This window comes from Brienomyrus brachyistius, chromosome 12 (assembly GCF_023856365.1).
Source record: "Brienomyrus brachyistius isolate T26 chromosome 12, BBRACH_0.4, whole genome shotgun sequence".
Lineage (NCBI taxonomy): Eukaryota > Metazoa > Chordata > Actinopteri > Osteoglossiformes > Mormyridae > Brienomyrus > Brienomyrus brachyistius.
In genome coordinates, this window is record NC_064544.1 from 21,760,356 (window position 1) to 21,773,086 (window position 12,731).

General features: G+C 39.7%; 1 long non-coding RNA gene across 1 annotated transcript; it reads left to right on the forward strand.

The window, feature by feature from the left end:
* Positions 1-2,163: 2,163 nt before the first annotated feature.
* Positions 2,164-4,320, forward strand: LOC125704439 (uncharacterized). Its single transcript, XR_007381135.1, has 3 exons — positions 2,164-2,612; positions 3,207-3,371; positions 3,535-4,320. It is a non-coding gene; the product is annotated as an uncharacterized LOC125704439 (long non-coding RNA).
* Positions 4,321-12,731: the final 8,411 nt, after the last annotated feature.

Sequence of the window (12,731 nt, forward strand, 5' to 3'; positions counted from 1 at the left end):
AGTAGCAACAAAACCTGCTGAAAGGCAAATGTTTATGTTGCATCTTTGGAAATGTTTGCGTACACCGAAGTCAGTCTATGAGGCAGATTCCTTAAAATCTACGCCCACTGAGCAATACAGTCAGCCAAGGGTGCCTTCTAAGACATTGTTCTGACATTTAAATGCATATTTAAATACAGTTGGATAACAGTGTCTCAGAAAAGTGTCATGGCTTTGTAGACTTCTGCTTTTGGTCTTTTGTTCTAAGAATAGTTACTCTTAAGGTGGGATTTAAGTACTGGTGTCTGAGTAGACACACCTCACTGACAAAATCCCCGCATGTTTCTCCACCTACATTTATTTTATTTATTTTTCTTATAAGAGAAAAGTAGCATTGATCTTTAAGGTAAGCACCTTTCCAATGATATAATACTTGGCAAATCTAAAGTAAAGTAAAGCTTTATTACTGTAATACTTGCGTCTAAATTAAAGAGTTTTAGATTCATGAGGAATACTCTGTGACCTGTGAGATCTTTGACTTGAGTGTCCATGTCACGACCTTAGCAATAATTCTGGTATAATGTTCTAAATGTTTCCTCAAATGCAAAAAAATAATAAACTGGATTCAAAATCCCCTGCAAATCATTTGCCCAGGTTGGCAACTCAGATGCGTTTGACAAAACATATGTTTGCCGTTCCTGCCACAGAGCGTGGCTGGAAATCTGCTCTGCATGAAAGCTTTTAATCAGTAAGAAGCTTGCTGCAGGCAAATGTCTATTGAAGATTAACAGGCTGGACAGTTTGTGTTTTCTGACCATTTCAGCCTTGAAGTCATATCTGTGTGGCTGCAAGAAGCTGAATCTGCTAGAAAGAGCTTCGAATGGTCTGTGTATTTCTTAATGAAATGGAACAGAACATTCATTGTTGTTTCCACAAATAAATCACTTGGACTGTGCTTGTGATATTCAAACTCTGTGATGATTTGCTGCCTTGCACTGATCTTACATGCTTTACCTATGGTCATCCAAAGGACATCCACCTGTCAATGACTAACATCATTAGCAAACTTAAAAAAGTCAGATCAGACCTTGAAATACATCACCTCCATTCTACTTCTTTTGTTATTCTAAAAAGCTGCATTTATTTAAAGGTGCCATTTGATCTCTAAAAAGCCCATGCGTACTGTAGTCAGATAAAAGATTCAAAAACACTAACAAAGTGTCTCATCTGTGATGATCTCACCCTTTTTTGGTGGCCTGGTAAAATTTAAATCTGATGATGTCAATTCTGAGGTCTGGCGAAATTTCCTTACGGGAGGAGCTCATGGGTTTTATGTACAAAAAAATATTCTGAAGGAAGAATGAAAAATTACTGGTTCAGAGAGATAACCAATGAGATGGTAGAGGAGGTGGGTCCAAGCAATCTAGAGAAAGCAGGATCAAGACATGTGATTGGTTGGTTCCACCTCCTCTAGTCGCTGGTACCCACCTCCTCTACAATCTGATTGGTTCTCTCTCAAGCCAATCATCTTTCATTTTATTCTCAGAACTATTTTGGATAAGTAACTTTCCGACTAACCAGATCTTTGACTCTAAGTTACATTGACAGGGTTTTGCAGTATGGGTTACCTGGGACAAAACAGCTATCATTTAACATACCGTTTAGACAAGACGAGTGTCACTCCACGTACACAATCACTGCGCCAGAGCATTCCTATGCCTCCAGCGCTGCAACACACCTATTCACTGGTACCTGCACAATAATTTGGCACAGAACCATGCTGACCTGACTGCCACAACACGAACCGATGTGGCACAACTGTCACACAATAGCTGTCACGATCGCCGTTAATTAAGCGGGCGATCGCTCGGGCAAGCGAGCAAACAGGAAGCAGGCAGGCAGAATCAGGGGTAAACGGGGTTTAATCAGGAGCCGGGGACCAGGATACATCAGACGCCTACGAACATCAATGACAGACAAGGGAAACAGGTAAGACCAGGACATAAATAGGACGGGACTAATCAAAGTAAGTGGACAAAGCTGGAGACGATCAGGGAAGCACACGTGGGTAATCAGGGGGCGTGGCACACACAAGGAGCGGACGAGTCGGGCATGACAATAGCAATGTTCAGTATAATTATGAGAAACTCAAGTTTATGAGTATTCAGCTGGTTAATTCCAAGTCACTAAAAGCTGTACTGAATCTGTCCTTGCCGCAAATCATACGTAAATTAAATTGTTATTTTCGTCGTGCTATTTTAAGGCACAATGACAAGCTGAACAGTTCTTGGTTCATTGTTCTTAATTAGTTATTGTTCTAGCTGGGATATAAAACTGACTCTAAGCGTGGATATTGTAGGGTCCTTGAATAGAGTTGGCAAAGCCTGTTTTTCTGTTGTTAGTGTCATGTTAGCATGATGGAATTTCTGAAAGACCTTTCAGTGCTGTGGTCACCGGTGTCATTCTCTGAGACCAGGAAATCCGCACAAAAATATGTCCTCAAAATATCCTGAAGATATTTGTCAGATTTTTCTTAATAGATGGAACTCATGTGTCTTACCGGTTTTAATGCACTGCATTGAAACTTTTGGCTGGATATTCTTACCTTCACCACTCTCTGCTGATGGCGTTAAGTAAGTAACTGGATGACAAGATAATTAATCCTCATTGTTTCCTAAAAGTTAAGGCTGTCAAAGGGAAATGTTGGATTGTGGTAAACTGTTACTTCCTGTCAGCCTATAGTCATCCATGTCAAACTTTTGATGACTTTTATATTTTAAAGTTAACTGTGAATGTCATAATGCTAAGTTATTTTTAATTAGCTTGGTTGTCACTGTAATTATTTTATAACAATAATAACAACAGATCAACATGAATGCTAGACTGGCACAGATATCACCCAATTGTAGACTGGGTTGGGATTATGTTTCATAATTATCTCACCTCAGGCAGCTTTAGGATTATCCCTCAGAGACAATCAACTCACTCAAAAAGTGAGGGATTATCTCTCAAACCTAGTTTACAATTTTACTTTCAACAACTTCATAGGCATGAAATATCAGCTTGAACATTCAAACTGTTTCAACATCTGCAGAACTGTTAATAGAGAATGTAAGAAGCATTTATTCTCATTCTGATAAAATAAAGATCAAATTAAGCACATAAACAACAGGCATGATTGCTGTGTTTTTTGAACAGTTCATCACTGGTCTTTCATTAATTCTTAGAGTGCATGAGATTCTGCACTGCAAGATCTGTTGTATCCTTCCACTCATCCGCTTCCGGATATAGAATCCAGTCCAGATGTTCCACAGAACCGATCACCGGCAAATTAATCACCAGCATTTCCTCCATTTCCCAAATACTGTTTCTGTCCAGTATCCTGACATGAGGTATTGCGAGTCTCTCCGTATTGCACAGTTCCTGCATGTTTATCCCTGACCTCATACTGTGTGTATCGACTCCTTGCTTGTATTTCCTGACTCTATCTTACGGTTTGCGATTTGGATTTGGTACTGTTCCTGATATGTTATTGACCCTTCTCTGTCATTTCAGTTTATGGATTTCAGATGGCGTTGGTTCTGCTAAAATAGATGGATATGGATCATCCAGCACATGGACCTTCAAGCCTCCTTGTCGTATATAGAACCTCTTACAAAGAGTCCAGGGCTTTAGCCTTTTGTGGTGATGATAAAAATGTCTGTATTTGTATTTGTTTCTGAACTGATGTGTGTTAACTGAAATCTCTCCGAAATGAAAGGCAATTTCAGCTGCCTAGTCTTGTTCAGTACTGGGAGAAGCCCATGAGGTGCCCAGGGGAAGTTTCAGTGCAAGTGATCCCAGTCGGGAGGGGTCAGCAGTGTAGCCTGCTGGGTGGGGGCAATTGCTTCTACCCAGCAGCATCTCAGAAGATGGTGCCCTGGGCAGGGGGTCTTGCAGAGGGGGTAGTAAATTATTTTTTTTAAATAAACTATATATTTTCAGTTTCTTACAAACACTAATATATGCATGTTCTGTTCACATTGGGAAAAAAGTAAACAGTAAAAAGAAAACCTATGAAATTGGCGGTTGATCCGCCCTCACCCCTACCGATTGGCTGGTATATGCAATTTTTGTACGACGTAAACCTGCACCCAGTAGCAGCCCCATTAAACCCAGTGCCGTTTGATAAATCTGAGTGGAAATAAATACTGCTATTTAAGCTCATCTTTTACAAAGGGATGCATGCAGACGCATGCAGATGCATGCATCAGAAGGTTGGCAACCCCTGACATTGGAGGCTGCCTGTGTCTCCTAATGGGTAGACTGGCACTAGTCTTGGCCTAATCTTTTATGTTATACAGAACCTCACATGAAGCTCGAACGAAGACGTCACAATTTTAATAACTTCTGCAGAATTGAACTTTCTGTTACAGTTACAGTTCATTAATCTCACAGCACCTTTAAAATGCATTAAGTGTGACCTCATATTAAATGGACTGCTATTGTATAATCTAGGTAATATCTAAACTGGAGCCCTTTCAGTCCAGCAGCAGAGTGCAGCCACATGCCTTGTGAGCCTCAAGGGCACCGTTGAGTCAGTCTTATCCAACTCTAAAAACCAACATCACTGACCTCATCTGTACTGTATAACTTTTTCATTAAAAAAAACTTTAACAATATACTGCTTGTTGTATGAGATTGCGAGTCTCTCCTTGCTCCCTCCCTTTGTAAAAGATGAGCTTAAATGGCAGTATTTATTTCCACTCAGATTTATCAAACGGCACTGGGTTTAATGGGCCTGCCACTGGGAGCAGATTAAAGGCTGCGGCATGGAATCGACACGCTCGCCCGTTTTCCCAGTTGCTCTCGGACCCCCCCTGGATGCAGTCGCTGCATTTATGAGCAAACACCCGGCTCGGCGCTCGCTGCCACGCAGGCTGAAGCCCCCGTTTAGATTGCGGGTTCCCTCGGCGGGGAAATTCTCCCGGTGGTGATGCATTATACTGCAGGAAGGGATGTGGAGGGATTAGCCAGCCCAGTCATTTGTCAGCCAGGTGCCTTCCTGCTACAAGCAGCAGCTGGATATTCATAGCCAATACTTTTCTTATTTCTTCAATAAAGATATGTAAAATGCTTTGTGTGCTGTTTGCTAAATAAGACATTTCAATTTTACAACACATAAAGAGTAGATCACATATCAGAGGGCTTTCATGCAGAAATAGAGACGATTCTGAGGGATTCACAGATTTTTTTTCTCAGAAATGTATGGGACTCCCAGTCATTGGTTATAATACAGAAAACATAAAATACTGTGTATTTTTTAAAATTTTATTTAGAAATATTTGAAATATTGACTTAGGTATTTTTTCTCTCATGTATTCCCATGGTGAGTAAAGCACACACACATGTACACACACACATATATTTTTGGCGACCGCTCATTTATATGGGAAAAATGCTAACGCTAACTATGACAACCTTAACCCCTACCCAGCTCTAACCATATCCACAAGTAACCAAACAAAATGAGTTTTTGCATTTTTAGTTTTGTCATTGCAGTCACATATTATATAAAATAGAGTTTTCCCTTGTGGGGACCAGGAAACTGGTCCCATAAGGAAAAAGAAAACATCATCACATTGTGGGGACATTTGGTCCCCATAAGGTAAGGTATACCTGGACCACACACATGCACACACACACACATACCTCCACTACTGGGATGTCATCGCTGATCTTGGCTCTGGGTGTGTGGAGTTTGCATGTTCCAGTGTGGTTTGTGTAATCTTTTCTCATTTTGTTTGTTTGTGTGTGTGTGTGTGTGTGTGTGTCTTGTGATGGACTGGCATCCCATTCAGAGGGTCCAGTGATTCTTGCCCTGTGCTCCCAGATTACAGAACTCCTATACAGGATAAGTGCTTATGAGAGGTAGATGGATGCATTCATAGATTTTATTGCATATAAGATATAAAAGAAAGTTTAGACAGTATGAGCTGTATGTACTGCGTGACCTTGGACAATGTTCTACTTTTTTCTTCTCATATCTTATATTAACTACATCTTATATCTTTTATTAAATTCTGAGAGAAACAACACTATTATTTGTGCATAAAATTCACCTCCAGTATTTTCTGTACATTTTTTCTCAATGTGTTTATTGAACACATGACACCATCGCAATTTAGATATTACTTCCTGCTGTCGTTTCTACATTTTGTCAGAAATAAGCATCTAAATATGCATAAATAATTATAACTTAATGTTTGTCCATTATTAGCTCCCTGTTCCTCTCTCTTATGTTATGTCAGTGCCGGTCCGTGTCTGAAATCAGCCATAAAATACCCTCAAAACAATTATTCATCATCCAATTTATTTCTTACCTCTTGCTTACCTTGTTAGGCTTCCTTATCCATGAAAGATTGGTTTTAATATTTTTGGTGAGGCTTTCTGGACCTTTCTGGACAGCATACAGTACCTCTCATTTTCGATAAAAAATAATAATGATAAAATAGACCTCAAGAGAATTATATAAATACACTGAATTGGTCTTATCTTGCCTTACATGTATGGGTATGCCTTGCCTTGATTTTTTAAATTTTATTTTGTATAAATAGAGGTTCCTGACAAAGTCAAAAAGCCTTTATGCAGTGCCCAAATCTATGTGGTGCTTGTATGCATCGTAAACTTACAAACGGGTCGGCGCCGACCCCAACACGATAGCAAGGATAACTGGTGCCCAAAGGACAGAACATCATCTGAAAGACTGTAAGTTCATGTAACTACCATTACAATATGTAATTATGTTGCAATGACAAAATCCCAGAAGATTAGAAATGACATAATAATTTGTAAGACTGGAAAGCTGGAATGATGTAACATCAGTTCAAATCAAGATACTAGGAAGCAGAAATGTGAATAAACCCGAACTGCACAGGAAACAGGATGTTTTGGTCAATAAAGTTAGTCAAACCCATTATAGTGCCTTAGTGATCCATATAAAAAATAGCAGACCTGGCAACTTGCATAGAAGGAAATAGAACAAAACAATATCCTGGGTATATAAAGGTATAAAGTTAAAAACTCGTACATAAAAGTGATAAGCTGTATTACTTTCAGAGGCAGAGTACTTGCTGAGAGTAATAGCGGCTTCTGCTATTTTCTGGTAATCAAGAAATCTTAGTTTACGGCTTTTTTTGAGCAAGCAGTGTTTTCTATGTCTTTTTGGTTCTTTTAAAAACACTTTATGATTTGCCTCCAGCCCGTAGTGGCAGCTCTGTGAGGTGCTGGCATCTTATCCAAGGTTTCCTGGATAAACAGCATATAAAACAGACGGATGAATAGTATGGATTCAAAGTTAAAATCTGAAAAGATTTAATGATATTTAATGGCAGATTTATCCAATAAGGACCACTTACATATACATGCATTAAAACATGTTCAACGTTTGTGGTTCAGTTGATTAGTAATCTGTGTCTGATCGATTGTTGGTTTGAATCCCTCGCCCATCACCTTTGGCCCCTTAAGCATAACTCTCTGCTAAATAAAGGCAGCTATCGCTAACACTACAGTTGTGATGTTAGCGAGTGATTTACTGACCAGCAACAGCGAATGAAATAAACATATGGATCTTTTGATTTAAAAAACCCTATTTTTTTGTGTCATAGTGACTAAACCATGGATGATTCTCAGCACTGGACTGCTGAGATGTGTTTTCTGGTCATGATTTCCACATCATACATTTTACTTTGTCCTTTTCTGGCATTTTACAATGACAGACATGATTGTGGTGTATTTTCTCAATCGTCTACGGGCTGCACACAAGGCCAGTGTTTCATTTAGCGTCTCCTCTTATAATTCAACTGCATAAAAGAGGAATTCCACGGAAAATTATAATTCATTTGTAAGAAAACAAGGCACAAAAATGATATCATATATAGAAATTAGGCAAGTTTTAAATTAAGTCGTAAAATAAGTATTTTGTGTTTCCATTTAAAGAAGCCTAAGGGTTTTGTGTTTTTTCAATGGATTTTAGAGACTTCATGCATTGATCTTAACTCTTTGCAGGGCGAATAACGCGATAAGACCCCAGTGGAACATTGGACCTGACCAATGACGCATGCTTTGTCTTCATAAGCTGTCTTCTCAAGGTGGAGAACTTCAAGCATCTGTGAACAAGGCCCAGACTCATAGGATTAATTTCTGAAAGAAGCGGCACTGTAACAGCCTAACTGTTACTATAACACCAGTAGATTTGTTATATATTTGCATTTAGATTATAATTCATCTCAGCCGATTATAAATTTTCTTTTGTTTAAGTTTGGTCATGAACCATAAATTCTTGATTTGCTGATAAACGTATACTATGTGGGTCACCTGCCCATCACACCCACAGGAACAATTATGACATCCCATTCTAAATCCGTAGGCATCAATATGGAGTCCCCCCCCCCCCCCCCCCTCCTTTGCAACCATAACAGCTGCCTCTCTTATGGGGAGGCTTTCCACAAGATTTTGTGTGGAGTGTGTCTGTGGGAATTTTTGCCCATTCATGCAGAAGAGCATTTGTGAGGTCAAGCATTGATATTAGACATGAAGGCCTGGCTCCCAATCTCTGTTGTAGTTCATCCCAAAGATGTTTGATGGGGTTCAGCTCAGAATTCTGTGTGGGCCAGTCAAGTTCTTCAACATCAAACTCACCCAACCATGTCTTTACGGACCTTGCTTTGAGCACTGGGACAAAGTCATGCTGGAGCAGAAATGGGCCTTCCCAAAATTGTTCCCACAAAGTTGGAAGCCTAGGATTGTCCAAAATGTCTTGATACGCTTCCCATGTGAGATGTCATAAACATTCCTGTGGGTGTAATGGCCAAGTGTCACAACAGTTTTGTCTACCTGTATGTAGTATATGTATGTCCATTATTGTTTGTAAGTTTCAAGTTACTTCAACTTTAACTTTAAAATATTCATTTTTCCCCTATTATATGAATACAATCATATTACAGTTTAGAAATAATCTTATAATTAAAATGTTAAGCTCAGGCATTTAAGTTATTACTCAATTTTACTATGGTTGAATACATATGAATTTTGTAAATTAAGAAACTGGACAACATAGAAAGCATGGGGACACTTTGGCAGGGTGTTAGACTCTGAAAGTGTATTTGCCCTTTATCTGACTTTGATCAGATTATTTTGTAGTTTGCAATTAAACAGAGAAAATTTGAGTTCTAAGGCAATTAAACCTGCATTCTACAGGTGGGAAGAAGCACCCCCAAAAGTAATTCAAATAAAGGGATAATTGAGGTGAGTTGTTTGAACAAACTTGAGTAAACATTCAGATCTTGTCCAATAAAAGTCTTGCTTCTATTGTATGATTCTACAGAATGTAAGATTATTCAGGCATGAATAATCTTCAGTACGATTCTCTTTTAAGAGTATTGTGATGCAGATTCCATCCAAAATGTACTGACATACAGGAAATCAGACAGGGGGCAGTAACTTTCCGACTGTGCTGTACATACACATTGTTCATTTACATTGGGAATTTCCATATGACTTCCCCCCAAAACTGACCAGAACATGAACGAGAGCTTCAAAGGCTTCTTTGTGAAATCTGGGTATAACTCTGCCTCTACCAGACAGCAGACACCGTAAAGCATCACACAGTGTGGCTAAAACAATCCAGTAAATAATATACCTGTGCATTGAACCTTTTATTCCATGATTCAATTCAGCCTGGGGCCTTATTTCCCGGCCTGTGGACTACAGCCATGTTACCCATGTACTGATACAGACGGCTGATCTGATCTAAACTGCAGCCCAAGTGGTATCTTACAATCACATCATAACTCAACAATTAAAGACAGCTTTAGAGCAGGCAGGAGTTCATAATGTTATATAACACCCGTGCCATGTCAGAAGGCATTAAAATGACATGCTTGTAAATGTGTAAATACGTGCAATGCACTTATTTGTGCATTAAGCAGTTACATCTACCTTGTTGTAAGGTGGGGGTGGGGGGTGGATCTTCTGGGCTGGGGCCAAGTGCCACGGCCCTTTTTGGCTGCAGTCACTCCCCCAGGATATGAACGCTCAGGGTCTCTCCCACCTGGCCCTGGCACATTTCATGTCCCTACCCCTCAGCCTTTTTTACACATCCCCAGTTTGTCCCCAGGAAATGTGCCCCCAAACATGCATATTATTTTTTCCCTGCCTTTTTTTTCATTTGTTTTTGTTTAAATGTCACAAACCAGTGTAAAACCAGTTCCCCAAATAAAATCACCCATTCCTTGCTCTGATCCCAGTGTCTTATTGTATAAATCACTTTTTCATTTTGCTTTGCACAAAGAGCTGTGTAGCATTGATCCCACAGTACACTGCATCTCTGATTCGGAAAGAGTCATTAGCTAAAGTTAACATCATAGCATTTTAAATCAAACTTTTCAGCTTACGGTCAAACTCCGGAGTCTTGGTTCATGATATAATGAGCAGACAGTAATGGGCAGACTACAAATGAGATGAATCATGTCCTAAAGAGATTCTAAAAATTTAAAAGGATCAGCACAAATTTTGTCAACTTTTAAGAAATGTTTTTCTGCAAGGAGCCTATTTCATAGTGGGTTCATGTGTTTGCGCACCCATTGCTGTGCTGAGATTAATCATAATAGGGATGGTTTGTTGACTAGGGAATTTAACTAATTAAAATGTTTTGCACAATTAGTAGAATCAAAAGAAGCATATGAGGCTGTGAAAACAGCATTTAAATGTTAGATATTAAAGAATATTGTCTTCGATATGCATCCACTGACTTGAGAGCATTTAACTGTGCAAAGCAGTACATCTGAGCTATGAAACCACATTGTCCACACACATGTTTCACACATCTAATGCAAGCTTGTGTACAGATTATAACCACAGCCTGTCCTTAGGCTCCATATCTTGTAGCATTTGGCATAACCATTTAAACTACTTTTATATTGGAAAGCAAAATAAGTGACTATACTGCTGACACCTTGAAAAGGCCTATTTCACTTATAAATATAGGGGAAGTTTAAATTGCATGTCAGGTAAGAATGGCCTAATTTTTGCGTGAAACTGTCAAAGGGGACAATCTTACCATATTCTTCCTATTTCACGTCCTTTTAAAGAAAACTGCTGACATATATAGCTACAGGCCAGAATAAGAGTAGACTAGGCACAGGGCATCAAATATGTAGTTCAATTCAGCAGCATCTCATCAGCTGAGATGTTGACATTCTCTGTAGACCTTGTTGCTAGACATTGTTGCCAGCTGTAGTACAGTGGTCATTTTAATTGTTCCTTTATAGTCCTGTGTTGATTCTTCAGTCACTACATTACCCTTATACCCCCCAAATTCTTCCCTAATCCCCCCTCCCTGGTCCTCTATGCCTCGATTAATATGAAATTAAATTGGGGACACTCTGGCTTACGAGCTGCTTATTACAACCAACAAACAAAAGCAAATGGGAACTCTCTTTGTCATTTGAAAACACGATGAACACACATGCTGAAGCGTCGACAATGGAACTGATCTTCACTCTGCAGAATTTCTAGTGTATTAGCAGGGCACGCATGACAGGAACCGCTTATGGTTGCTCTTCATTGAGTAAACACCACGCTTTGCTCACTCGATATATAGACTCAACTAATGTTTTCCATCAGAATTTATTTAGCTGAAATGCTAGAAAGCACCCCTAATTCCCAATAACCCATCTTTAGAACGGGGTGCTGAAAATGATAAATACAGGGAATCCAAATGCGAAGCTTACTAGTTAGTTTTTCTGTCCATTTAATGCTGTAACGTGAGCAAAGGCTCCATGTATTACACGTATCTCTCTAGTCCAGCTATAAGTCTTGATCTCCAGCATCCCGGATCCATCTCTTAGAGGAGAGAAGCTTGGATGTGACCTTGGCCCGCCCTTGGCAGGTGCTCCAGCCTCCAGCGCAGTGGGACGCTGTCCTCCCTGACATTCCAGTATCCCGCTAATGATGCCAGTCCTAGGATGAACCAATACCACATTTAATATCCTGAAGCTAGTTTTGTTAATTTGATGTCTCATTTAATGCCAAGGCAGGTTGACATGTTCATGCTTAGGTAGCAGGTAACTGTTAATGTCTATTGTGAACACCTAGATCACAAATTTTCAATTTCAACTCATAATGCTGCTTTAGTTTGCTTATGCACAGAATCTTTGGCCTTTAACACATCATTTTAGCCTCATGTAATACCACGACACCCTGATGAAAAAAAAAACAGCTAAAATCCTCTTATGCTGATAGCTGATTTTAGCTGGCCTAAGATGGTCATGTTTCAGCTCTTGCTGCTCTTTGATGGTTTAACTGGGTGGTTTAATCTGGTCATGCTGGTGTGGCCAGATTATCAAGTTGTTCATGCTGATATAACCAGCTAAACCATCTAACAATCATGCAAAAACATACCTTAAGCTGGTCAACTACAGCAAATTGGTCAACCGGATAAATCAGCAGGCTGCTGTTTTTTTCTGTAGCTTTTCCCCAAAGGAGAGCCTCAGCTGAAGGTCATAAGGTTTGATGAGGCTTGGTTTCCTGTAAGGGAGAAGCTGGTTGATGAACTGGGCCGGAGTCAGTGCCATTTTAGCTTAAGGCATAGTCTGTAATCAGAGCCTTGTGCTCTTTTTCTCCCCATGGAAACCCCACAGGGAGGAGTGTAAGGGGGGCAGGCCTGCTTTGGCTGCACCTCCTCATAGGAGCTGCTCATCCGTCGGCCCGAA